Source organism: Lissotriton vulgaris, chromosome 3_1 (assembly GCF_964263255.1).
Source record: "Lissotriton vulgaris chromosome 3_1, aLisVul1.2, whole genome shotgun sequence".
Lineage (NCBI taxonomy): Eukaryota > Metazoa > Chordata > Amphibia > Caudata > Salamandridae > Lissotriton > Lissotriton vulgaris.
Window position 1 is genome coordinate 1,342,495,845 of NC_141689.1, and position 24,374 is coordinate 1,342,520,218.

General features: G+C 42.7%; 1 protein-coding gene across 1 annotated transcript in view; it reads left to right on the forward strand.

The window, feature by feature from the left end:
• Window positions 1-24,374, forward strand: part of FRAS1 (Fraser extracellular matrix complex subunit 1) — a 1,404,104-nt gene that overhangs the window by 252,821 nt on the left and 1,126,909 nt on the right. The gene's annotated exons all lie outside the window — the stretch shown is intronic.

Sequence of the window (24,374 nt, forward strand, 5' to 3'; positions counted from 1 at the left end):
TGTTTGTCTTGCATGTGCTTCCTCTAGTAAGAGGTAAACTCAAAGATATGGGTTCTCTCCTTTAGCCTCCATTTCTACACCGTTGAGTTCTGGTTATTGGGGATGTATTAGGCCTCATAGGGTGCTACAAGGGACTTATTTGGAACAGATTTGCATTAATTGGTGAGTCGTAACTATATAACGCACTCTTGTGTATCCGTAGGATAACCGGTTTGCATCAACTATAACAAATATTTTTGTGGAAGGAAAAATGAACAAATAGAGCAAAGATCGTATTGCGTGTTCAAAAACTATTCTTTATAATGCAACAAAAGTAGGGAGACAGATACAAATGAAATAAAGCAAAAAAGTCATGAACAGAGATAAATTGAATTTTTCACTGCAGTTCATAACTAGAAGACATCAACTCCAAAAGTTTGAAAACACAACCAAAATTAATTAATAAAAAGGGGTTGTGAATTGGTAGCAGAGTAGCGTGACAGGAGATGATGGAGTGTCGACGTTTCGGTCTAGGTAGCAGTCGTCAGATAGACCATCATCAGGACGGTGTTTTTCTATGCAGAAAAAACTCCCTATATAAAATAATACAACATAATCAATAATTGATTTAAAAATTAGAAATACATTAAATGCATGCTCTATATGTCAAAATGAAACTCTTATTACTCAATGGTCACTCCTTCCAAGTGACCAATGAGAGACAGTTTCTACCACCAACTTGAGGCAAAAATCGTAAAATTATATAAAGTTTACATAATAAAATTCGATAAAACAGTAATGTATATTGATTAATTGTTAAAAGAGAAATAACTTCTCATTAGAGAAACTTCACAGTGATTTCGATTGAATTAAAAGAAAAGAAGAAATATTCACAAACATTGTGAAATTATCACACAGTTGGGATAACAAATCCAGATACATTTATAAACATTGGTGCATGCCTATGAACATTAATCTAAGGAAGTTGGTTTAGTTTGTCACCTTGAATCTTCCAATAGGTCTCAAGATAGCATGGAAACAGCAGGACCACTGGGAAAAACTGAACACAGCAAAAGCGTGTGCCAAAGAAGCCTCAACTAAAGAGAAGGAGGTGGAATCTTATTAAGGGTCAGGGTAAATCAACTTTACACTGAATTCATATAGTAAAGCAAGAGACAATACCTTAAGTGTAGGCAGTACGCGCTGTAATTGATAACCAGTTAGTGCATGAAGATTAACAACCGAAGTTCCTGAAGGAGAGAGTTAATAGTGGGTGGTTTACATAGTCTCCCACATATTGCTGAACAAGTTAAACTGTAATAGTGCAAATATCCACATTTGTCTGGGAAAACTGAAAAGTCCCTGCCGTACACTGCCTGTGTGAACAGGGTGTGCGTGATAAGTTACTGAAACAACTGACAGTTACCAATAATCCGGATTAAAAACCGGTGGGTGTTTAGTCCGAAAACCATGTACCGATATGGATTAAAGCTGACCAATGAGTGCAGCTATGCGTTTCACTTGAAGGTTTAAATAATAATAAGAGGCAAAGACAGTAACCGAGAATTAATCATAAAGAATGGCAGCGACGGTGAGTTGCTAGCCTGAAAACGAAAGGAGCATTAGGGATTAACCTAGATGTTAAGAATATCCAAATGATAGCCTGAAAAGCGGCGGAGCAAGGCTCTAGTGTTGCACGCAACGATCGCATTTAAAGCAAGGCTACTTACATTGAGAAATGTTCAAAACCGGCATACGGGCGCATCGTCAACCGTTGTTTGGGAATAATGAAAGGACTACGGTTAGACGGCTTTATGTCCGTAAACCGGAAGCATTCTAAGTGAAACCGGAAGTGAAATATCATTCGGTCACTTCGTTTGTTGTTTTAATTCTTCAAAAGATAATTATAGATCTCCTAAGCTTTATTTATTAATAAATAAGCAAAATGGATATAAATTGGTACATCGTTAGGTCATTTTAAAGCGAAAGCACTAAGACGATCGCCATCTTGGATAGGGAAACAGAACTGATGTAAATAAGTGAGCCGGAAGCATTGTAAGCAAAACCGGAAGTGAAATATCATTCGATCACTTCGTTTGTTGTTTTAATTCTTAAAAGGATAATTCTAGATATACTAAGCTATGATTATTAACAAATAGGCAAAGAGGGTATAAATTGATACATCATTAGGTCATTTTGGAGTGTATTCGAAGTGAAGGCACTAGGACGGTCGCCATCTTGGATTGGGAAAACAAAAACTGGTATGAATCACAGTTGTCGAAGGGTCAACATTAAAAGTACATTGTGGTCTATGCTAAACAAAGCTGGAGATTCATTATGACAAAAAGACCAGAGTCAGTTGAGATACATATGTTATAGTCCATGCTGATCAAAGTAGGGGATTCATTGTGACAAAGCAACCAAGGTCAGTTGAGGTACATAAACATCTTTGATATCAATGCAGAACTAACAAAAATCTGTTATCTAAGTCTAGATGTTTCACAACTATACCGAAAACATAGAGAACAAGCCATATACATATTTTCTACATTAATACTGCTCGACTACGAACTTTGAAAAGTTTTTTAGGGGAAAGTTCTTTTCAAACTGCAACACAACCAATGTTGTGTATTGCATAGAGTGCCCCTGTGGTCTCAAATATTTTGGTAAAACCATACAACCAATTAAGAAAAGAATCCTTCAACATCAGTCAAGAATCCGCTGCCAGACGGAAAATGCCCCATTAGTTGACCATTATTTGTCTAAAAACCACAGTGAACATGAGCTTCTCTGGTATGTAATAGAAGTGATTAAACCGACAATTAGGCAACCTAATGTTGACCATTTACTTACTCTAAAGGAACAACGCTGGATCTGCCTTGCAGACTCGGTCAGACATGGTCTGAATTCATCTACAGAATGGCATGCCTTGGCATGTCTGTAATCTTGAAGCTTGGGTCAACTAGTGATGCTATTTGAAGTCGAGCAGTATTAATGTAGAAAATAATGATGTATCAATTTATACCCTCTTTGCCTATTTGTTAATAATCATAGCTTAGTATATCTAGAATTATCCTTTTAAGAATTAAAACAACAAACGAAGTGATCGAATGATATTTCACTTCCGGTTTTGCTTACAATGCTTCCGGCTCACTTATTTACATCAGTTCTGTTTCCCTATCCAAGATGGCGATCGTCTTAGTGCTTTCGCTTTAAAATGACCTAACGATGTACCAATTTATATCCATTTTGCTTATTTATTAATAAATAAAGCTTAGGAGATCTATAATTATCTTTTGAAGAATTAAAACAACAAACGAAGTGACCGAATGATATTTCACTTCCGGTTTCACTTAGAATGCTTCCGGTTTACGGACATAAAGCCGTCTAACCGTAGTCCTTTCATTATTCCCAAACAACGGTTGACGATGCGCCCGTATGCCGGTTTTGAACATTTCTCAATGTAAGTAGCCTTGCTTTAAATGCGATCGTTGCGTGCAACACTAGAGCCTTGCTCCGCCGCTTTTCAGGCTATCATTTGGATATTCTTAACATCTAGGTTAATCCCTAATGCTCCTTTCGTTTTCAGGCTAGCAACTCACCGTCGCTGCCATTCTTTACGATTAATTCTCGGTTACTGTCTTTGCCTCTTATTATTATTTAAACCTTCAAGTGAAACGCATAGCTGCACTCATTGGTCAGCTTTAATCCATATCGGTACATGGTTTTCGGACTAAACACCCACCGGTTTTTAATCCGGATTATTGGTAACTGTCAGTTGTTTCAGTAACTTATCACGCACACCCTGTTCACACAGGCAGTGTACGGCAGGGACTTTTCAGTTTTCCCAGACAAATGTGGATATTTGCACTATTACAGTTTAACTTGTTCAGCAATATGTGGGAGACTATGTAAACCACCCACTATTAACTCTCTCCTTCAGGAACTTCGGTTGTTAATCTTCATGCACTAACTGGTTATCAATTACAGCGCGTACTGCCTACACTTAAGGTATTGTCTCTTGCTTTACTATATGAATTCAGTGTAAAGTTGATTTACCCTGACCCTTAATAAGATTCCACCTCCTTCTCTTTAGTTGAGGCTTCTTTGGCACACGCTTTTGCTGTGTTCAGTTTTTCCCAGTGGTCCTGCTGTTTCCATGCTATCTTGAGACCTATTGGAAGATTCAAGGTGACAAACTAAACCAACTTCCTTAGATTAATGTTCATAGGCATGCACCAATGTTTATAAATGTATCTGGATTTGTTATCCCAACTGTGTGATAATTTCACAATGTTTGTGAATATTTCTTCTTTTCTTTTAATTCAATCGAAATCACTGTGAAGTTTCTCTAATGAGAAGTTATTTCTCTTTTAACAATTAATCAGTATACATTACTGTTTTATCGAATTTTATTATGTAAACTTTATATAATTTTACGATTTTTGCCTCAAGTTGGTGGTAGAAACTGTCTCTCATTGGTCACTTGGAAGGAGTGACCATTGAGTAATAAGAGTTTCATTTTGACATATAGAGCATGCATTTAATGTATTTCTAATTTTTAAATCAATTATTGATTATGTTGTATTATTTTATATAGGGAGTTTTTTCTGCATAGAAAAACACCGTCCTGATGATGGTCTATCTGACGACTGCTACCTAGACCGAAACGTCGACACTCCATCATCTCCTGTCACGCTACTCTGCTACCAATTCACAACCCCTTTTTATTAATTAATTTTGGTTGTGTTTTCAAACTTTTGGAGTTGATGTCTTCTAGTTATGAACTGCAGTGAAAAATTCAATTTATCTCTGTTCATGACTTTTTTGCTTTATTTCATTTGTATCTGTCTCCCTACTTTTGTTGCATTATAAAGAATAGTTTTTGAACACGCAATACGATCTTTGCTCTATTTGTTCATTTTTCCTTCCACAAAAATATTTGTTATAGTTGATGCAAACCGGTTATCCTACGGATACACAAGAGTGCGTTATATAGTTACGACTCACCAATTAATGCAAATCTGTTCCAAATAAGTCCCTTGTAGCACCCTTTGACCTAAACTTCTCTGTGCCCAAGCCTACAAGGGTTTATTGGGTTTCCCCTGCCTTTAACAGTATTAGGCCTCATGGCAGCTCTTTTAGAAAGGTTATTGACTGGGCTCCACCCTCACATGATCTTTTTTCAATTTGGGGTGCGATTTGTGGGTACAGCGCTTAAAATAGAGTATGCAGTCCGGACAATATTAACCATTAAGAAAATGGTGTAACCCACAAGGTATGGACCTGGGTATATTGCGATATGAATAGACAATGGTCCTAGACCTATTGATTGCATAAGTTGACTCAATCAATTATTATTTCTGAATGTCTAACAGTACAGAGCACCACAATCAAATCAGCTCTAATTTAATCAATAATCTTAGTACAAAGTGATAAACAGCCACTACGACCAGAAGCAAAGATACAATGTATTTAATTCATTGTCTCATCTTTCAAATTCATTTTTTTTAATATATAAACAATGTGTTATTTCAAATAAGTAAAACAAACAGTTGCCCAATTAGAGCGTGCAAAGAAAGGAGTGATCAGAGTGTTGAGTGGATAAGAAGGAAAAAGGAATTCACAGTAGTAATCATAGCAAATTCACATTATTTTTCAAGCAATAACGGTCATAAAATTCTTGCCGTATTGAGTACCTGGCCAAACATAACTCAGAAAGGAGGAGGGGAGGTAACTAACTGGCCAATGAAAACAAGGAACATTCCCCATCGTTTAATTAAGGTGGCGCCATGCTTGAGAAGGGTAGGGAAAAGGGGGAAGGGTTAGGGGTTACGTACCTCGCTATGGGTTTCACAATGTATGGCCCGTGCCTGTATTTCAGCTGAGTTGGAAGACGTAGTTTAAAGGCACCTCAGCGTTCTAGCCAGACACGTTAGTCAGCCATGCTAGTGGCGCTGAGGAAAAGCAAAGGAGGTTTTTAGAATGAGCCCGTATGCGTTACCGCACAATATGTGGCCAGCGGGATGAACAGCGTTACCTGTATTAGTCGCCGCATCCGTCTTACTGTCGGAGGAAGTGATGGTGTAAGCGGCGTGGATCGGAACGGGGGTATTTCATTTCTGCATTGGGGCGGAGATCGGTACATGGGCGGGGCAGGCACGGGCGTCAGCGGGGGTGTGTTGATACCAAGTAAGGGGATAGGGTAACCCAAGTAAGGGGTGGAACCGGTTAGGTTGTCATGGCTAAGCGTCTTAAGGGGCAGGCTACGCAGTAATGAAATGCCTAAATAAACCGCGAGTGCAATAGGAAGGGCGAGACTGTAGAAGTCACATCACATCCCCCTTTTCCCTACCCTTCTCAAGCATGGCGCCACCTTAATTAAACGATGGGGAATGTTCCTTGTTTTCATTGCCCAGTTAGTTACCTCCCCTCCTCCTTTCTTCCCAGCCTCATCTGGCTCCTTCCAGCGACCTGATCCCCTGGTGTTTCAAGTTACACCCATTCGTATACAAGTACTCCAATTCACAAGGATTACTGAAGGTAACCTTAACCTTTCTAATTGTCCCCTTATCATTCATGTTTCCGTATCCCCCGCCCTAACACTCCCTCCCTTTCTTCACAGCACTATTCAATTCAGACAACCAGTCCTGATGATGATCCGAAATGGTCCGGATCGAAACAGCGTCGACCCAACAGCCCAATTAATAGGCGCACTTCTTCTTAGTGGCTCTAAATCTATTTAATTAATTGTGCCCATTGTGATATCACTATGTCACATGCGCCGTCTTTAGCCACTCACTGTAGATAACTTGCACTTCACACACAGTGCGCCAACCATGCTGTTTTCACTCCTTTCACTTGCGTAGCCACTTGCACTATTTATCCACGTTTGTTGCACCAAGTTTCATGTGGTTGTCAATACATTCCATGCAGTGCTGTTCTTAACTATGTACTTCCAACCATGAAATGAATGTTATAACCTAAAAATGAATAATTATCTTTTGATTCAAAAAATGAGTAATCTCCTTCTTGTCCATTGCAGCAATGCTATGTGCATGCTATTTATAACTGTCTACTGACTTTTACCTTTCAGGACATTTTGTGGCAATTATACCTTCCTACCCAGTCCTGACCTGGTCTATGGGTTATACTCCTGTCTTACTTACAAGCCATATCTAGGAGGTCTGGTACCGCCTCCTCCAAATGGCGGATATAGAGAAGCGCATTGTTTGCGTACAGTGAAATTACGTGGTTTGCGACCACAAAGAACAGAACTCTTACAATTAAACAGGAAATAAAGGAACTCCTACAAAAACAAGCAATAGAGACGGTACCAAGGAGGGAACACTACAAAGGAAACTATTCACTTCACTTCTAGGTACCAAAGCAAGAATTAATGCTAAGACCCATCTTAGACCTCAGATTCATAAACAAATTAATTCGCACACAGCATTTCAAAATGTCAACACTACAGGAAGTAACCCCACAGCTACAAAAAGGGGCTTTCATGGCAACAATAGATCTAAAAGATGCCTGTCTGCACATCCCTATGAACAAGGCTCACAAGAAAGACCTCAGGTTCTTCCACAAAGACTCTTGCTTCCTATTGAAGGTCCTGCCCTTCTGAATAAAATCAGCACCAAGAGTCTTAACAAAGTGCCTTGCAGCGGTTGCTGCATCCCTAAGTAGAGGAATCCACATCTATCCCTACCTAGTCGACTGCCTAGTGAAGGCAAATTCGAAGTAAAGATGTTACACACACATTCATCAGGTGATCACGTAGTCCTCAACAAAGCCAGAACAGAAAAATACTTTCCTAGGAGCAAGATTAAACTCCAAAGTTGCATGGGCATATCTGACACAGAGGAGAATACAAGCTATCAGGCAAGTAACTATCCTCTACCAGAAGGGCCAGTCTCTGTCAGTGTGGACTGTCATGAGACTCATGGGCATGATGGTCTCATGCATTCCCCTCATTATTCTTGCATACCTCCACATGCACCCTCTGCAGGAGTGGCTATGCAACAGTTAGTCACAGACCACAGATAGTTGGGAGAATTTAGTGGTTGTAACAGAAAATGTTCAGACCAATACAATGGTGGGCATTCAAGAACATAACACTAGTCAGACCTTTCAAGACAGCAGCTCCCTCAGTGACCATCACAGCAGATGCGTCCCACAAGGGTTGAGGGTACGGGGTCAGTGGAACAATGCAGACTCCATAAAGCACATCAACTTTCTAGAGATGAAGACTGTTCCTGGCTTTAAAGGAACTCCAAGCCCACATAGAAGGGAAGACAGTTGATCCAGATGGAGAATACCACAACAATATTTTACCTCAACAAACGAGGAGGAACCAATATCATTCACCCTAAGCAAACTAGCTCAGGAAATAAAAAAATGGGCCTATTCAAGGGAAATCAGCCTACAGAAAATTCACCTGCCAGAAAAGGACAACTCAGCAGACAGAACAGCAGCTCACACAAATGGGAGTTAAAACAAAAGAGCCTGCACCTGTCTTCAACCTCTGGGGAATTCCAGAAGTAAACCTATTCACAACAATGGAGGACAAAAAATGCCAATCCTTTGCCTCCAGGTTTCAACACCAGCTATCAAAGGGGAATGCCATGTCACTATACTGGTCAAGTACGTTTGCATACGCTTTTCCCCCAATTCCTCTATCTTCTTTAATGTCTATCTTCCACCTCTGGCTGAGGTAGTTGAATCTTGGGGGGCCAGAGTGATCTCCTATGCTGATGACACTCAGCTTGTGTTTTCATTTAGAGATCACTCTGACGGAGGCCTTGCCAACTTTAGACGCTGCCTCACCAATATTTCATCTTGGATGACCCTCAATACCCTCAAGCTCAATACAGATAAAACCGTGGTGCTGTTCTTAAATTAAAGTGCCCCTCTACTGTGGTGGCCGTTTGAGCTCAACCGTCCCCCGGTACCCGTAAAATCAGCCCGAAATCTGGGTTTCCAATTCGACAATGAACTGTCATGTAAGACTCACATCAATAAGGTCACCTCCACGTGTTTTAGCAAACTACGCATGATTAGAAAAATTCTCCCTTTCCTCCCTCTGGATTCACGTAGGACTGTCATACATGCCCTTATTACTTCTCATCTGGATTATTCCAATAGCCTTTATGTGGGAGCTCCAGCCTATCTGATTAATCGGTTGCAGATTGTGCAGAATACCGCAGCAAAGCTGATATGCAACATCCCTTACTGCCACTCAATGACCCCTCATCTGATGAAACTTCACTGGTTGCCTGTGCCCTATCACATCCAGTTTAAAGCCTTGGTCCTGGCTTTTAGGGCTCTAAATTGCCAGGGGCCGGTGTATCTCAGACGTAGACTGAAGCCTGTTCAGTCTGCCCGAGCTTTCAGATCCTTTCACCTCCGTCTTCTTCTCTGTCCCCGTTTCCGCCGTTCTAGAATGGGGGGCAGAGCATTTGCTGTTGTGACCGCCAAATTCTGGAATAGCCTACCATTATGTCTGCGGCTGACTAAATCTGAAATACTTATTCCGGCGCAACTTAAAGACCTGGCTGTTTTCCAACCTCTAGCCATGCTAGACATCCATGTTGCTCTTTTGTCCGGTCGCCGGGACACCCCCGTCGGGTGTAGGCGCGCGCTTTATAAGCATAATAAATAAATAAATAAATAAATACAAAAGGTTCTGGGGAAAGCCAGACCACCAGGAACAAACCTAATACTCATAGCTCCTCAATGGGCATGACAAACCTGGAACTCAAGCCTAATCGAACTGTCCAGGGGACAGATGACCAAATTCGAAGACAAGGACCTTCTCACAATGCAAAGGGGTAAAGTTTTTCACCCAGAACCAGCGACACTCAGCCTAGCAGGCTGGCCCCTGAATACATAGAGTTTGGACATTTGAACTTACTGCAAAGAAAAATGGAAATACAAAAGGAGGCAAGAAATCAGACCACAAGACAACACTACGCAGCTAAGTGGAAACGGTATACCACATAATGTATGGAAAACAATACCCTAAATTCGATTTCCACACAGAAAACAGTGCTCATATATCTTACACACTGGCTTGACAGAAACATTAACTACTCAAGCCTCAAGGTGCACCTGGCAGCAATTGTAGTCTACACCAAGGGAGATTCAGGTAAAAGTTGCTTCACAGCACCAGTCATCAAAAGATTCCTGTAAGGGTCCAGGAGGATTGCTTCCCCGAAAAAGGCTCCAGCCATAACACAACTAATGGCAGCACCAACTAAGCCCATGCTCAAACCGGAACTCAGATACATCACTTTAAAGACTTCCTTCTTAATAGCTATAACATGTCTACAAAGAGTAAGTGAACTACAAGCATTAACAACTGAAGAACCCTACATGCAAATCCACAAGGACAATGTTATTCTAAAGACAAACCCTTATTTCCCACCTAAAGTAGTAAGCAAATTCCACATGGAAAAAAAGCATCGTATAGATCATTGCTATACTACATTGAAAGAACACAACCCTTTTGTAAGACCAAACAACTTTTCGTGTCTTTCTCACCACCACATAAAGGCAACCCTATATCAAAATCTGTTAGCTAGATGGATTGTCAAATGTATACAAATTTGTTACCAGAAAACTAAGCGTACATTATCTGTTCGTCCTAAAGCCCACTCTACAAGAAAAATAGGGGCTTCAATGGCATTTTTAGGGAACATTCCCTTAGATGACATCTGCAAGGCAGCTAAATGGTCTACACCGCACACATTCACAAAACACTATTGTGTAGATGTGCAAACTAACCAACAAGCTACTGTGGGCCAGGCTGTACTCAAAACACTATGTTCGAGGCATATGGGCTGCAGATGGTACATTATGAATAGATCGCCATCTGGTGTTGGGCTCGGATGATTGCACTTTGTTTTTCTCTTGGAGAGTATTTTGTATCTTGGTGACTCCTCCTTTGGTTGGTAGTGCGCATGGGCATCGGCTCCATCCTTAGATTGTTTTTTTCCGCCATCGGGTTCGGATGAGGATTGAGACGCTCCAGATCTACTTCGAAAAGAAGTGACTTATCGGCGCGTATTCCCTTTCCAATTCGACAGTATTGTTATCGAACGCAATTTCATTTCCATTCCGGCGCGTTTCGACTCCAACATCGAAGAAAAAACTTTGATCTACGTCGACGAACAGGAGGTCTTTCTCGACGTAGTCAAGCCCGGAGTCCATGGAAAGGACTCCATTCAAGAAATGTCCAACGTGTGGTGCTAAGTTCCCACACAAGGACCTACACGAGGAGTGCAACCTCTGCCTATCGCCTGAACACGAATCCAGGGACTGCGAAGCCTGCGCAGCATTCTCCTCCAAGTCGACGATTAGAAATCGTCGAGCTCGAAGACACGAGGTTTCCAGAATGCAGTCGGAGGCGATCCCGGAGCTGTTCGGAGACCAGCAACTTGATGAAGAAGAGGATTATGAGGATCAGTCGGGGTCGGAAGGGGACGAGTCGGATGTCGAAGAATTCGACGTGCAACAAACCGTGAGTGACGACGTCCCCTTACCAAAAAACCGACCCCGTGTGGTAACGACCCCGCCTTCGAGCCCGGTCAAACCGCAGAAAAAAGTTTCCGACGCCCCGCCTTCGGGCCCGGCAACGAAACCGAAACTGAAACCGAAACACTCGGTCTCCCACCATGTCGGATCCGAGAAGAGGTCGACATCGACTTCGACGCCGAAGCTCCATGCAAGGGAAAGCTCGGCATCAAAACATTCCATGTCGAAACAGAAACATGATTCGACGTCGAAGACTCACTCGACACCGAAGAAATCAGAATCGAGCAAACACTCGGTGCCGAAAACACCGAACATTGACGATCGAAAACAAAGGCACCTTTCGGAACCGAAGGCTTCGGTACCGACACAGGAGCAGAACACAGATCCCAAACAAAAGATTTTGTTTATCGATCCACAAACTGGCAAAGTAGTGACGAAGAAGAGGAAGAATGAACAGATAGAAGACAAATCTCTTCCTTCAAAAAAGAGAACACTGGGGACAAATACAACTCCTCCTACTTCTCCTCGACCTAAAGTCACACCCTCTTCTCCTACACCAAGACCATCTACACCTCAGTCTGATGTAGACAGTGATACAGGGGAGGGAGAACCTCAAGGGGATGATGACACTATCCCAGATGAGGATGATCCATGGGAAAATTATAACGCTGGGTCAGATGATGACAACGACCCAGAGTTATATCCCTCAAAGCCTTCACCACCTGATGATAACACAGGGTTTGTACAGCTCATTAATAGGGCAGCAAAATATCATAAGGTAGATCTACATACAGAACCTCAAATAGAGGACTTCCTATTAGAGACACTACCTAATGCACAAAGAACATCAGGTACTCTACCTATGCTGAAGGGTCTTCTCAGTCACACAGAAGAAATATTCAAAGACCCAGTGAGGGCTAGGGTGTTAAACCCAAGAATTGATAAAAAATATAAGGCGGCTCCAAAGGATCCAATATTTATCAAAGGGCAGGTACCTCTGTACTCGCTTGTAGTTTCAAACGCTCGTAAAAGAGCGAACTCATTATCTACAGGAGAGGCCCCTCCACCTGATAAAGAGTTAAAATTAATAGATGCATCAGGCAAGAGAGTAGCATCACAAGCGGCAAATAGCTGGCGTATAGCCAATACACAGGCGCTACTTGCACGTTATGACAGGGCACATTATGATGAATTAGAAAAACTCATCACACATCTCCCCAAAGAACATCAGAAGAAGGCAGATCAGCTAATAAAGGAAGGAAAGATAATAACTAACACTTCCATTAAGTGCGCCCTAGACGCAGCAGACACTGCAGCAAGATCCATCAACACCAGTGTCATGTTAAGGAGACATGCATGGCTTAGAATCTCAGGGTTCAAACAAGAAGTACAAACATCCTTATTGAACCAACCTTTTGATCAGAAAACACTTTTTGGCTCAAGCACAGATGAGATCTTAGAAAAGATGAAGAAAGATACAGAAACGGCTAAGTCAATGGGAGCATTGCAACAGCCAACACAAAGGGGTTCCTTTCGTAGATCCACCTATTGAGGAGGCTCAAAAAATACAGGAACAAACCAGCAATCCACCTCTTTCACACCTACGTCACCCAAAGGTAATTCAAGAGGTAGTTACAGTGGTAACAACAACAAGGGTAGAGGCCGCGGAAATAATAACAACCGCAACCCCTCAACTCCAAAACAGTGACTTAATACAACTTCCCCCAGACCACATAACACCGGTCGGGGGACGTCTATCACAGTTCCTACCTGTCTGGGAAAACATCACCTCAGACAAGTGGGTGAGACAAATTATCCAACATGGTTATTGCCTAGAACTCACAGCTACCCCACCAAACATCCCCCCCAAACAGCGTCCAATGAGTTAAGATCATCTGACATTGTTAAAAGAAGAAGTACTAGCACTGCTACAAAAGCATGCAATAGAAAAGGTTCCAAAACATCAACAAGGGACAGGAGTATACTCCCTATACTTCCTAATCCCCAAAAAAGATGGGTCCCTAAGACCAATCTTAGACCTCAGACCTCTCAATGCATACATAAATTCGGAACATTTCCACATGGTCACGCTCCAGCAGGTACTTCCTTTACTGAAGAAAGGGGACTTTCTTTCTACACTGGATCTAAAAGACGCAGGGGTGTGGAATTTTATAAAATATCTTCTTGTCCGAAGGACAAAATGTTTCTGAAATCTACTTGTCCTTTAAAAAAAATCTACTTGTCCCATTTGGTAGCAAACAATGAGGTTTCAATTCATGACCGTATTCTCATATAAGAGTTTGGATAGCAACCTTTCTGATTATGTCAGGGCTCATTTTACTATATTATTAGAGACAGCGGTCCCGGTCATGGGAAATATAAGAACATATCCATAAAACTGCAATCAGCGTTTGGTGTACTATTGTCCCAATGGAACTGATTACATTTATTGAATATTCAGTCTCTGTTTGAGTGAGCTCTGCTCAAGGTCATGGTAAGCCTCTGAATATATCAGCACTTTCATTATATTGAAGTTCACTGCCCTTATTGTATCAATGCACTCTTTCTAGTCTGAGGAAGAGACTTGTGGACTACCCTGACAATTATATTTGTAAACATTCACTCATTTTCACAAAATGTTACTGTAAATGAACTTAGATTCTACTTCCAGTCCAGTGCCTCAGTTACCAACTGAGGATCAAGGAGACTGCCCCTGTCTGACACTATTCACATTGTAATTTGTGGACAGTTCCCTTCATCTCACTCTAGCTTGGTTCCCTGGTTTGCTAGAAATGTGATCATATGCCAAGCACTATATCCAATATGTAGACTTTCATAGTTTGGCAAGAATTTGTAGGCAATCTAGTTACAGAGTCAAAATGTAAGCTATCAATACATGTAAGTTTGGCTTAGACACACAAAGATTGTGTTTGTACCTATAAAAGTATTCACCGGCAAAAAGAGTTGTTTTTTCCAGACCTAGATTGCGGTGCAAATGTGTGCATGCGTGCAACATACATTGTTTAACGACACTATAAACTCCTCCCTAACCCCCTCTGCACCCTGAAAAAGGTAATACATTATATGTTTGTAAAGAGTGTGTTTACGAACATGGAACTGTTTGTAGGTTTCAAGGCCAACTTAGGTAAACGCTTATGAATTTCGGAAAGTCTTAATTCTGCACCAATGCAATTTAATAGATCTTTAATGCACATTTGTTACATTCTGTTATGAGTGGGGGGCCTAATTATTTTTCTTTATGTAGTTTTACTTTAATTTGCCTTTATTTTGTTTTTAAAATATTGACATGCACCAAAGGTGATGTATTAAATGATTCCTTAGTGCAATGGTAGTTAATGTTTTCAAACTCTGCATTGTAGCTTTTTGCACACTACAACCATTTTTAAGTTGCAACTATTTTGCTCTCTTCGTCGCTTTTTCACGGAGCACATTGTTTGGGGTACATTGGTGATTTTATTTTGAAAACAGACACTCTTGCTTCCATTTTTCTTTATACACTTGCACATAATAAAGGAGCCTTCTGGAAGCTATACACAGCCACAACTTGTAAATGTATCAGACCATGCACAACTGCTTTTATTGGATCCCCTATCAGTAATGCAAGCTGAGATTCCTGCTGACTGTGTTTGAATGTATCTGACTTGAATTCTCTGCTCGACTGAACTTTAATGCACTTGACCCATGAACATGTTACACAATTTTTTTTAAACATTAGCACCCCGACAAGCCGAATAAACTGTGGGCGATCATACCTCTAGCAAACAAATGCAAATGTGTCACTATATTATTTCCCTGAGAAACTACCAATTTGTTTCAGAGGCGATGGGGGGATTCGAGGAAACCAGCAAGTAAAAATGCATCAATTAGAAAACCCCGAAGACGGGCCATTTAACAAACTATTAAGGTACTATGGTTACAGCAGGCACTGACTTGTCATTAAAGATGTTAAGAAGAAAGGTCATGCCTTTCACAGCAATTTACTTAGTTGCCTCTTCCAAGTCATACCATGCAGATTTCATGCAAAGTAAAGCTCAAAGTCCACACAGCTAGTGTTCTGCATAGCTCCTGCACAACCCACGGGCATGGCAAACCTCATCTCTAGAGCAACTTATATCCTCTATAGTGCATCTCATACACTTTACACCTTCTATTTAACAATTCACTCATGCACTATCCCTCCCCTTACATGAATCATGCACAGCACTCTTCATAACTATTATACAGCTCATGTCCTGCGCAGGTCACTGTAAAGATCATACGCAGTGTAGCTCGGGTACCATGTGGATCTCATGTAAGACATAGTTGAGCCTTGCATTACCATTGTTCCTAACATCTTCAGTATAGTGCACAAATCAAGCTTTGCACAGGCCACGCTTGCACAGCTTATTCCATTTGCACAGGTAGTATCCTCTATGTGATGAGTGATACGAAGGTGGGGTTCTCATGAAAAGAAAAGATCATTATGGTGTGTGATTTACAGTCATACTCTGCTGCTAAGTAAAGGGAAACGCCCTTTGATGGTTTTATTCAAGGGAGTAGCCAGAAAGTTAAAATACCCCCACTTTGAACAATACTCTGACAGCACCAAACAAGTGATGTAAGTGAGATCAAACCTCCCTAAAATTCCTTTTTAGTCGCTTCCATCCAAGCATCTGTCCATTATTCTTTCATGCTACATCTATCTGCTCATGTCCATTTCACATTTCCATTCTGTCATTCATTCACTCTTCCCCGTTCCATCCATCCGTTGGCCATTCCATACATCTACCCATCTGTTCACCCATCCACAATCTATGCATGCATCCATCCACCCATGCATCCATCATTTGACTTACCCATCAATCAATAACTCCTTTCAGCCATCAATTTTTCCTTTTGCCATTCATTTATTCATCCATCCATCCGCTCAGATTTTCATTTACTTTGCCATACATCCATCCTCTCAGATTTTCATTTACTTTGCCATAAATCCATCGACTCAGATTTTAAATTACTATGAAATCCTTCTATCCATTCAGACTTTTATTTATATTTATTTACTCGTCCATCATTTTACCCACCGATCCATCCATCTCAGATTTCCATTTACTTTGTCATCCTTTCATCCACCCAGCTACACATTCTCTCACATACACAGAGCCACCCATTCTCTTACCTATCCATCTTTTCACCCACTCATCCACCCGTCCCCAACTATCCATCCACCCTTTCACCCACCCTTTCACCCACCCATCCACCCTTTTACCCACCCATCCACCCTTTCACCCACCCATCCACCCACTAATCCATACTTTCACCCAATCATCCATCCATCCTTTCACCCAATCATCCATCCATCCTTTTACCCACTCGTCCATCCATCCTTTCATCCACCCATACATTCACCCACTCATCTATCCTTTGCCCCTCTTCCATCCTTCACTCCCTTTTCTAGCAACCCATCTTCTATTTTCTTTTAGTTAATCATCTCTTATCTGCCAAGTTGTAGATGAGAGGCCCATAAAAAACTCACTGCTGCTGTAGGCAGGGGTTCACTATAGCCCACGTTTTATTGGTGGGGGTCCCTTAGTCAGTAGATTTAGCTTTAGAACCTCACGAGCTTTCAATTCACTAAAACTTTAAAAAGTGTTGTCAAAATCCTATAAAATAATGCGCCCATGCTCACAAACACACACATAAATAGGTTTAGTGTGGTATTTTATCAGAGCTCAGTCCACTAGGTAAGAGAGGCAGCAACAGCGTGGCAAAAATATAAATATAAATGCTTAAGTCGCATTTGTAAAGATGAATTTTCCATAAACTTAATGTTCTAATATTGTGCGAGGCCCCGCATCAAAAAGTGGATTTTGACAACACTTTTTTGACGTGGGGCTGGGCACAATATTTTGTCTACCGTCAAAGTTTTTGGAAAATTCAACTTTACAAATGCAACTTTATCATTTATATTTTACTACGCTTTTGCTGCCTTTTACCTAGTGGGCTGAGATCTGACAATAGCTCCGATGATCACAGTAATAGCTACAGTGGGAGGGGGTTTGGGGGGGGAGAGCATCCGCGATCTCGGCTGCTGGTGGTGATGGGCCGCGTGCTTTACACCAAGGACAATGACCTCTGAGGAAGGGGCCACCGAGGCAGGCTTTGGGGAGCGCAGAGACTCGGAAACACAGGATTATTGTGAAAGGCAGTACTTGCACATTCTGCTAGCAAGCAACGGTGACGGGCCTAAATGCTTTCAGAGTGCAGTTGTGAGTGGCAGCCTTCATGCTAAATGAAACCGTGTAAGCAGAGTTTTTTTTTCTTTCCAAAAGCGTAAGTCAGGCCGGCCCTGCAACCTCCAAAGAGATGTCAGTTTCCTTGTGCTGTGCTCAGAAAGGAGGGAAGCATTTCTGGGCATTGTCAGTGAAGCAAAGGACTATTACGTCGTAGAAAGTTATCCCAATAAACTCGGCACGCAATTGGAAGCAGCTTAGCAGGATTTTGAGAGTTCTGTTCTGGGAAAGGTTTCTGCTGCAGGAAGTTGAGCCTACTTGTCCGAGGGACAATAAAAACATAAAGACTTGTTGTCCCTGGCAGCAAACAATATGTCCTGGGCGTCGGGCGATATGAATTCCCCACCCCTGAAGACGCTTACTTTCATATCCCAATTCACAAAGCCCACAGGAAATACCTAAGGTTTGTAGTGGAAGGACAACATTATCAATTCAAAGTCCTTCCGTTCGGGGTCACAACGGCACCAAGAGTGTTCACAAAATGCCTAGCTGTGGTGGCAGCACACCTAAGAAGACAACAAATACATGTCTTCCCCTACTTGGACGATTGGTTAATAAAAGCCAAGTCACAGGAAGAATGTCTTCACAACACACAGAAGACGATTCAATTGCTGCACCACCTAGGGTTTACGGTAAACTACAAAAAATCACACCTGCAACCAAACAAAATTCAGCAATACCTGGGGGCTACTATAGACACAGAAAGAGCCATAGCATACCCCAATCCAGTCAGGATACAAACAATGGTCGGGTTAATACAAAGATTTCAACCACAACACTCACTACCAGCACAAGTGTTTATGCAGCTGTTAGGCATGATGTCCTCCTGCATACTGCTAATACCACATGCCAGACTACAAATGCGTCCACTACAGGAGTGTCTAGCGACACAGTGGAATCAGGCTCAAGGTCAGATTACAGATCTGGTGTTGGTAGACGACCGTACGCATCGCTCTCTGAAGTGGTGGAACACAACAAACATTTCCAAGGGACGGTCGTTCCTAGAACCGATTCCACAAGTGATACTAACAGCGGACGCATCGCTCTCCGGATGGGGAGCGCATATGGACAAATACACAGTGCAGGGGAAGAGGAGTGTGCAGCAAAAGAAACTGCACATCAACTACTTGGAACTATTAGCAGTATTTCTAGCACTAAAAGCTTTCCAAATGCAAATAACGAACAAGGCAGTCCTGATCAGAACAGACAACATGACTGCAATGTATTATATTCAAAAACAGGGGGGGACACACTCTCTCCAACTATCCAAACTAGCACAGGACATTTGGAGATGGGCCATTCCTCAAAACATCTATCTGTTAGTAGAACACCTACCAGGAGTTCAAAATCAGATAGCAGACATCCTAAGCAGAGAGTCAGAACAAGTACACGAATGGGAGCTGCACGACCAAATACTGCAGCCAATCTTCCAAAGATGGGGGCAACCAGAGATAGATCTGTTTGCCAATCATCAGAACGCAAAATGTCAAAACTTCGCATCCAGGTACCCACACCACCGGTCCCAGGGCAATGCACTATGGATAAATTGGTCCAACAGATTTGCTTACGCTTTTCCCCCTCTCCCACTAATTCCGTTAGTGGTTCGGAAACTGCAGCTGCACTCAATGACAATGATACTAGTGGCACCCACGTGGGCAAGACAGCCGTGGTTCACCACGCTACTACAACTCTCACAGGTGCCACATCAAAAGCTAAAATTATTACCCATGCACCTTACACAGAACCATGGAGAAATAATGCACCCAGATCCCAAACAATTGAACCTAGCGATCTGGCTCCTGAGGTCATAGAGTTTGGATATTTAGATTTACCACCAGAATGTATGGAAATCATTAAACAAGCAAGACGTCCTACCACCAGAGCATGCTATGCAGCAAAATGGAAGAGGTTTGCTATACACTGTAACAGTAAGCACATCAACCCTCTGGACGCATCCACTAAACAGATCATTTGCTATTTACTACACTAGCAGCAATGTAACTTAGCATATACCTCTATCAGGGTTCATCTCGCAGCTATAGCGGCGTACCTACAAAATAGGCAACATCTTTCCCTGTTTAAAGTACCAGCAATTAAAGCTTTCATGGAGGGACTCAAAAGAGTCATTCCACCGAGACGACCACCTTCCCCAGTCTGGAATCTCAACATAGTACTTACCAGACTAATGGGACCACCATTTGAACCTATGCATAGGTGTGAAATACAATTCCTTACATGGAAGGTGGCCTTCCTCATAGCTATCACGTCACTTAGAAGAGTAAGTGAGTTACAAGCTTTTACGATTCAAGAACCATTCATGCAGTTACACCAAAACAAAGTGTTTCTTAGAACAAACCCAAAATTCTTACCAAAAGTAATTTCTGCATTCCACATCAATCAGTCAGTGGAATTACCGGTCTTCTTTCCAAAACCACAGACAGTAGCAGAAAGGGCCCTACATACATTGGATGTCAGAAGGGCAATATTGTACTATATAGAAAGAACACAAACTTTCAGAAAGACAAAACAGCTATTTGTTGCGTTTTCTCCTACACATAAGGGCAATCCCATCTCTAAAGCGGGCATTGCCAGATGGATTGTAAAATGTATTCAAATATGCTACTTTAAAGCAAAGAGAACATTAACTGTTCCTCCTAGAGCTCACTCTACACGCAAACTAGGAGCATCTATGGCATTCTTGGGAAACATTCCACTAGATGACATATGCAAAGCAGCTACCTGGGTTACACCGCACACCTTCACAAAGCACTATTGTGTAGATGTGCGCACAACACAACAAGCTAGAGTGGGACAAGCTGTACTAAAGACTTTATTTCAAACAGTTGCAGCAGACTCGGGTGGCCACCGCTAGGGAGAGAACTGCTGTATAGTCTATTCATAATGTACCATCTGCAGCCCATATGCCTCGAACGGAATATGCTACTTACCAGTATGCATCTGTTCTTGGCATAGAGGGCAGCAGAGTGGTACATGCCCTCCCAGCCTCCCCGGAAACCTGTGTCTGTTCCAACATTATCTTATTTAGATACACTTACATGGGCATTCCTATCTGTATTCTATCATACTACTCCATCTAACCCTACTATGGCAAAACAATCTAAGGATGGAGCCGATGCCCATGCGCACTACCAACCAAAGGAGGAGTCACCAAGATACAAAATGCTCTCCAAGAGAAAAACAAAGTGCAATCATCCGAGCCCAATACCAGATGGCGATCTATTCATAATGTACCACTCTGCAGCCCTCTATGCCAAGAACAGATGCATACTGGTAAGTAGCATATTCTTTCAAACTACTGCAACACATACTGGTGGTCGCCGCTAAGAGAAGGTACTGCTGTATAATCTATGCAACGGTGTGTAATCTGCAGCTCATATGCCTCGAACGGAAAATGCTACTTACAAGTATGCATTTGTTCTTGGCAAGTAGAGCTGCAGAGTTACACTTGCCCACCCACCTCCCCGGCTACCTTTATGTGTTTCAGTATTATCTTAATTAGATACAGCTTACATGGACATCCTTCCTTTTATTGCAAAGCTCCATCATTTTCCTAATGACGAAAAACATTCAGTTTGGAGCTGATGCCCATGCGCAATGTGATCCAAAGGAGGAGTCCCCTATCTCGTGTCTTCCAAAGAACTTTTCAGGACAAAAACAAGTGCAAACATCCGGGCCTAACACTACATGGCGAACTATGCAACAGTGTGTAACTCTGCAACTCTACTTGCCAAGAACAGATGCATACTGGTAAGTAGCATTTTCCTCTCTACATGGCCACGGCACCTCCACCCTCTTACCGCCTGTTTTCAATTTCAATAAACTGTGCCCACTCTCTTCTGCTCCACAGCCCACGCTTCCTGCACCATGCTCGGCAAGCTTCACAACTCGAGTGAAACTCCGACGTAGCCATTCACGTAAACCAATCCCAATTACTTAGGTAAATCATAGACAATTTGAGTTTTGCTCTCATTGCACATTTGATCGCACTCTGACCCTTTGGTAAAAAACCTTCCACTTATTCACAGTTACCCATCTATAATCCTATTGGTTAAAGATGACTGTCAAACACACTACATAGAAGAGGGTCCAAGGGCTAGTTTAACGACTCAATGCTAGACACGCGCCCCTAACAATAACCTAATTAACACAGAAAGTATCAAAAGTAAACTCTAATCACAAACTACCATTGACATGACAAAAAAGGGATTGTGAACTAAATTATTTAGTGACACCACGTGATATTATATAACAAAATTCATGTGATTTACTATACTGGGAGACACATACCCAAGGTGAGAATTTACAGATATTCTGTTAAATCTGTTATTTCACTATTGTTTTTAGGTTTGGGGAGCTGAGAGAAAACATTAAAACTTCACATTTTTTTTTTTTTTAATTAATAGACCTTTATTCACAGAACAAAGAGCAAGTAGTACATGGCAAATAAAAATATATAGTAGATCAATGCATTACATCCTGTTCCTCCAGCTTAGAGATGTTGAACACAGCCATTCAGCCGGCATCCCGGGGGCCCGGCGGCGCGTAGTGCAGCAAGCAGCAGAATCAACAGTGCTTAGCCTCGTCTCAATTATTAAGTGCACATAACCATGAGTGTTGCAAGTAACAGAGTGTAACACGTGCCCAACAGCCTCATTGACATGTGAAAGGTCTAGGAACTAACGAACAACCCCAACCTACCCCAACCCTCCCCTGTGTGCCAGCGAATATGTACCCAAAGAAGTATACCAACTAGTGTTGCCTACATGTTCATTCTGCACTGCCTACAGCTATCACCCCCGGAGACTTAAAACGTGACCCAGGAGACCCAATGGGGACCACGCAGGTGCCATTGTTAAATCCCCCCTCCCCCCTCGTCCACAGCCCTCCCGCAAGAAATCTACATCAACTGTTCTACCTGTCCCCCCGGAGAATCCAGGATGTCCAAGGTGTCGTCTTCGTCCGAGTACGCTTCCTCAGACTGTTGTGCGTGTGCCTGGAAGAGGTCCCAGAATTTTTTTGGCCTGCTCCTAGGAGGGAGTAACTCACTGTAGAGTTCCGATTGGGTACAGCAGAAGAGCAAGTCGCCCGCCCATCTCTTCTTGGTGGGGAGTGGTCCCCTCATCCAGCACTGGACAACTACCCTTCGGGCCACTAGCAGCGCCATATCTACAGGACGGCGCTGAGTAGTCGGAAGCGGCTTAGAGTATCCCAGTAGCGCCAGCGCTTGCCCGTTGGCCAATTCCAAGCCCAGGATCGTGTGGAGCTCTGAGAAGACTTCTGCCCAAAAACTCTGAATTCCAGGACAGTACCATGCAACATGGATGAAATCTGCTATCGACGCATGACAACGTTCACACTCTGCGGACTGTCTGAGTTCATAACGATGCAGCCTCTCCGGTGTGTAGTACACCCGCTGAAGAAACTTAAAGTGCACCAGCCTATGCCTACCATTAAGGGAGAGCTTTCTCGTGTTTGAGCAGCAGTATCTCCACATGTCGTCATCAATCTGCATTTGCAGATCTCTTTGCCACTCCTCTCTGGCTTTGGAGTGCTGGAATTGCTGATGTGCGACTCCCAGTTTGTTCATATTGGAGATCAGTTTACGTGACGACACGGATTTAATGACATAAGTGAGCTCCGGTACCTCAGGGGGTTCCTCCATGTCCGGGCCCAGCACATCCTAGAGTGCGCTTCGGACTCTATGAAACTGGAACCGCTGCAAGAGCGTAGATCCCGTTGGAACAGGGGAGAGTTGTTCCCAGGTTTTCGCGACCCCTGTAGTGAAAAGATCTTCCATTTTCGAGATGCCCAGTGCGCGCAGCGCCTCCGTAACTCCCTTTTCCCTAAGTGGACCCAGCCACAGAGCCCAGTCTGTCTGCATTTGCGGTGAGTACAAGAAACTATTGTCTTGTGCTCGGGACAGAGCATGCCATGCATGATTAGTAGATTTAAGAGTGTCTAATTGGCCAATAGTACGGTCTTCCGGGAGGCAGACTGTGGCCGGTAGGGGAAGGGGTTCCGCAAACAAGCGTTCCAAAGTCACGTGATGTATACGCGGGTCCCCGTGTATCCACGAGTGCAGGTGGGCTGCCTGTGCAATACGATAGTATCTTCCATATCGGGAGCCCCCAGCCCCCCCCCCCCCTCTCACACGGAAGCATCAGAGTCGTCCACTTAACTCTAGGTTGTTTACCGCCCCAGGCCAGCCTGGTGAGCACCTGCGTGAGCTGTTTGAAGAAGGCCTTTGACAGGACCACCGGTATGTTGTTAAATAGGAAGAGAAACCTAGGCAGCACTATCATTTTCATGAGAGCTATCCTGCCCATCAGGGAGAGTGGCAGTTTACACCAAGCATCCACATTCTCCTCCAGCCTAGCGAAGGCCACGCCATAATTTTCTCTAATTAAAACATCGGGGTCAGTATGTAGTTGTATGCCGAGGTATCTAACCGGGTCAGTAGTCCATTTCGGGGGATACTCCATGTCAAAGGGCTGAGTTATGGGCGTCAGTGGGAAGGCGATAGACTTATCTCAGTTCACTTTC